The sequence below is a fragment of the Brachypodium distachyon genome, chromosome 3 (genome assembly GCF_000005505.3).
Source record: "Brachypodium distachyon strain Bd21 chromosome 3, Brachypodium_distachyon_v3.0, whole genome shotgun sequence".
NCBI lineage: Eukaryota > Viridiplantae > Streptophyta > Magnoliopsida > Poales > Poaceae > Brachypodium > Brachypodium distachyon.
The window spans coordinates 38,196,920-38,202,366 of record NC_016133.3 but is presented as its reverse complement, the minus strand read 5'-3'; positions in this window follow the sequence as shown (position 1 = coordinate 38,202,366).

Genomic DNA, 5,447 nt, shown 5'->3' with positions numbered 1-5,447 from the left:
ACGTGGATCAACAGTGGAGTAATTCCTGTGGCGATGACACGCGTGTGGTTAACGTGTCACGCTGCATGTGTTGGCACCTGTGGTATCACCTTGACTATAAAAGGAGGACCAATGCCACCGGTCAAAGGATTCCAGTCACAGTTGGAAACCCAGTTAGTAGTAGCCAAGAGTATTGCTCCTGTTCGTAGCAAAATCTCTTAGGAGAACAAGTAGCTCCCCCGGGAACCTCCCCGGGGCAATCTGTAAGAACCCACACACATTCTTGTGAATACAACACAAAGCAGGACGTAGGGTGTTACACCTCCGGGTGGCCTGAACCTGGGTAAACTCACGCGTCGACACTTCGTGTCCTTCGTCATGTCGGCGATCGCCGGAGCAATCGCCGAGCCCTCCACCAAACCAAAAAAGGGGGTGCCCAACACCCCCAGTGCCGGAGTTCCGTGCTCCGACATCTGGCGTGCCAGGTAGGGAGGGCGTGCAGAGAACTTCGGGTGACCGCCGGTGTCATCGTCTTGTCGGCTTCTTCATCAGCGACATCGTCCACGACTAGCTCATCATGCCACCCAAGAAGGCAGACGAGCCTCGGGTCGACTTGCGCGGCACGCTCGCCATGTGCACTCGATCCCACGACGCCGTGCGTGCGTCGTAGGGTCAAGGGGACCAGGGGTCTCCTCAACGATAGCAGCAGCAGCAACCGCAGCTGCCACCCCCACCTCCTCGGGCGTCGACGGACAATCGTCCGAGGGGGCCTCCGGCGCCTAGCGCCGGAGCCAGCCGCACGGGCGACCTCAACGTTGCACGTGCCAGCTTGTGGTGCGGCTTGTGGGCTGGGAGGCAGGAGGTTATCCAATTAGTGTTGTCTTTTTCGTGCAGTTCGAAAAAAATTCTGGGTACTGCAAAGATCTAACATGCAAGATAAAAGCGTCGACGAAGGAGCACGTTGACGCTCGTGGAGCAGTCACGGGTGTCGTCGTCTTGCGGGTAAGTTCTACACTCGTGGAGCAATTACTTCGAGGCTTGATGCAGTACTCTGAGACAGGGCCAGTGCCTCCACGCGTCAACCGGCGGTCCCGTGCGTGTGGCGGCAAGGGCAGCGCTCTGGCTATTTAAAGACCGGAGCAAGCGCGGCAACAACAACGGGCAAGAAGGCAAGAGATGTCGCAGAGAGGCGATGGTGGTGCATCCCTCTGCGCTTGTCGCTGAGGGTGTTCCCACCTTCGCGGACCTGCCACATCTCTTATGGAAGGACACCAGAAATGGCGATGCAAGAGGCGAGATGCGTCGCGAAGACGCTGTGGTGGTGCAAGCCTCCGTGCATGCCGTTGGTGGGTGCACTGCCACAGCGTGCTTGCCACGGTTCTCAACGAGGTGCTCCAAGGGCAAAGAGAACAGAAAGCTAAGTACTTTGTTTTGAGTCCTTAGTTCTTCCTTTAGTGACACTGGTTTGCCGAGGTAAGCTCTGTTCCGTGTAGCCGGAGTGTAGGAAAGACGCTTGCGGGGGGAGGATGCCCCCCCACACGTGGCTCGCGGGTCTGTCCCGGAGGCATGCGCGCTGGGATAGTTAACCCGCAGGCGGAGTGGCTAGCCGCTGTTGTTTGGCCCTAGTTTGGCACCGCGGGTCCGTCCCGGGTCCTAGTCCGGCCAAGCATGTAGTTGGTGAGCCCCAGGATACACATGGTTAAAGCCTCTCCCCCGTAAGCTGGTCATAATGAAGCGATCCCCCTTCACCAAGGGTTCGATCTCTGTGCTTACTTGTGCTAGTCCCTGGATCGACTCACTAGCACACACAGTTCAAGATGTAATACCAAGATACAAAGGTCAAAAGTACTTTATTACATCGTATCATCCAGAACTTAAAATGTACTTACAAACTTGCATGACCTCCTAGGCCAGCATAAATAAATAATGTTCAAAACCATGATAACAAAGTATCACGACGCTGCAGCAAAAAAGTAGAGAAAAAGGGCCTCATCTACTCCCAGAGGAGAGAGCATGTTGGAATGTAAGCACATGACCCTGAGAAATATCGACGAACCTCACTCTTCGTCAGTTTCACCTGCATTATTAATTGCAGCCACTACGTGGTCAATACATTTGAACGTATTGGCAAGCTCACCAGAGTTATAAAGGACCTACCAAGTACATGCATAGTTTGGCTAAGTGGGGTTTGGCCATTTTGCATAAAAGTATCATTATTCAAATCCTACCATTCTTAGACAAATAGTGTTGAATTCTATTGGACACGGGGTAGAAACACCCATGCTCCTATTAACCTAGGCACATTGAGTAGAAACATCAATGCTCCTACCCAGTTCAATCCATTCATTTTATTAGGAAATTTGAATGAGTGAGACCTTCCTTACAGCTCCAATATCTAGTTGCTCATAATTGTCCGTAACCGGGGACACGGCTAAGTACTTAGTTGACACTCTCGAGAGGTGGTACACTTTACCCACAAGAAATCGACGTGTTAATCCCTTGCTGTCCTCAGGGTAGAGTAGCAACGGCATCGACTACAGGAATTTTCAGAACATAATGCCCCAGACCACCTGAGGGATGCGCCCCCACCTACACTGCTACATACCGATGTCACCTCAGATCCGGATTCATATTTCTTACATCCATCCTGGCAGAGCCCATAATACCATGTGGTTGTACTGGAAGCTACTAAACAGGAAACTAGTCCAGTCTCTGGTTACCCCGGGTGGCATTCCTCGGTTGCAACGCAGGCGCTCCCATAGAAATGGCGAGACGACTCATAGAAATGGACCCATAGAAATGGACCTGACGCCGCATACATCTCCACTTCCTCAAAGGCCCACCCAGGACGGTTCATTGAATTACTTGTTTTGCCATACACTAGGAAAACTATATTTGTAATTCAATAGTATCACATTGTAATAATACCGCCCTCGTATATTATCATAGCATAGCGTATCACTACTACGATGGCAATTGGTGGTGAGGAAATAGCAAAGGTGTCCTATACTACTAGGAGAGACCATAGCTAGCATAGGTACAATAATAATCCTAACAATGCAACTAATAAAATCTAGTGCATAATAAAGTAATAGGTGAATGATCAAAGTGAACTTGCCTTGATGCAATACAAATCATGTGACATGAGTTTTGGTTTATTTTAAACACACCAAAGCATTGATAATTAAGCACATGCGATTAGGGTTTTTAAACAAAAGCAAAAGCTAGGGTTTAAATCCTAAAATGAGGTTTTATTTGCATCTACAAAACAATTTAATTCAAAATATTTATTTCTCTGCCCCATTGGACAGAGGACAATAAAAAAAAATTTTGAGCACTGGTTTCATTCAAAAAGGACTTCTAAATAATTAGTTATGATTTAAATGGCATAAAACCCTAATCTGTAATTTGAATGTGATTTAAATATTAAAATTTGAAATTGGACAGTTCCAAAAGATTCTACACTTCCTAAGGATTCCAAAAAGGTGTGGATCACTAAATTTGGCCAAACAGATTTAAAGTTATGATCATTTGAAATAACAGGGGCCTATATGCAAAAAGACCATTTAATTATTCCGGGGGATTAAAATTACATTCTCATTTTATAAACCAGGGGCCACGTGGCGCGTTATTATTGGACGGTACCGGTTCGGTTTATAAATAAATCCGAGCCGTTAGATCTAACTTATAAAGATCGGACGCTCCACAGTGCGTACCGGTTCGTTTTATAAGTGATCTAATCCTAGCCATCGATCTAGATCGGACGGATGAGGGGCTAGGGTTTCTTACCGGGCGGCGGCGGCGGTCACCGGAGACGGAGGAGACGGCGGCGCGGGCACGGGCGCGGCGGCGCGGGGTGCTCCGGCGACGTGGGCGCGACGGGGAGGCGCGGCGCGGCACGGCGGAGACGGGGGCGCGGTCGGCGTGGGCTCGGGCGGCGCGGGTCGTCGCCTAGGTCGAAGAAGACGCGGCGGCGCGGGTGCGGCTCCGGCGAGGGATTCCGGCGGCCTGGCGGCGTGCGAGCGAGGGAAAATGGGGGGGGAAAAGGAGAGGGGGTCGCGGGGGTTATAAAGGCGTGCTCGGGCATGAAAATGGAAGGCCGGAGGAGGAGATTGCGGCGGCGGGCGCGCGGGGACGGCGGCCGGGAATCGCGGCGGCGGCGCGGCCGCTTTCCTTCCGGGGAAGAAGCCCCTGACAGGTGGGCCCCACCTGTCAGCGACTGCGGGCGCACGCGCGCGGACCGGGCGGTCTGGGCCGGTCGGGCGCGGTCGGACTAGGCCGGTTCGGCCCATTTTGGCCGGGCCCATCCGGTTTACCCTTTTTCTTTCTTTCTTTTAGGCCTTTTCTTTTTCTGATTTTCTCATTTCTTTGATATCTTTTGTGTTTGAACTCCAAATTGGTCCAAACAAATTCCAGAAAATTTGTAAAATCATGTTCTACCAAGATACAACTTTTGGAAGTAGTTTTTCTTCAAAATAAAATATGTAAAAATACATTTGCCCTATAAATGCCATTAGGGCCATATATCTGTTTAAATAAAATACGTTTTCAATTCCAAATAATTATCCAAAAATTATGGGACAGCTCATATGTGCAATAAACCCCTTTTATATATAAACTTTAATGGTTTGAAGATCCAAGGCTCAAATAGGTGTAAACACCAAGGTTCAAGTTGAAATTAAAAACTTTTAAAGCCTTTTTGAGATTCAAATTTGAATTCAAACATGCAATTGTGGCATGATGCTCATGGATGCAATGCACATGTAAAGGTTTGAAATTTTGGGATGTTAAACATAAGAGGAAAAGCAAATAAAATGGCATTGGATATGATAAAACTCAAACGAACGAGTCGAACGGGAAGTCGGGGTGGGCGGAGTGGACCCGCGTAAGAATTTTCCCGGCGACTTGCTCGGCTGTGAGGCTGACCTGCCGGTCCCCGAAAGCAGTGACGCAATTCTGCAAGCCGTGCAGCTGGCCAATGAAATCTGCAAAAAACGAGGTAAAGCTGCCCATGTTCGTCCCGTCGAAGGAGGTCACCGGGATGTCAACCCCTGTAGCGCCTCCACCGTCGAGTCCGCCAGCTTCTTTAGCCTGGCTACCTCCCCCGTCCTGCGGGCCCACAGCTCGGTGCATGGACCACGAGCTTCCTAGGCCTGCAGCTTGTGCTCGCGGCATTCGGACTTCAGCTTGCCGATCTCAGACGCCTTCTTGGTGTTGTCCTCGTCGACGAGCCGGAGCTCCTCCCGCGCCATGTCAAGCTCGCCCTGGAGGGAGGAGCCAGAATCCTGAGCGGCCTTGAGCTGCTCCGCAAGCTCGCGCTCCCGGGAGCAAGCCTGGTCTTGCAACTCCTTCTCCCGGCGCGCCGAGGCTTCAGCTGCCGTCGCTGCCGCCGACTCCAACTCTCCGACCTTGCGACGGAGGCGCTAGATCTCCAGGGAGTAGTTGGACAGCAAGTCCGTCTTCTCCCA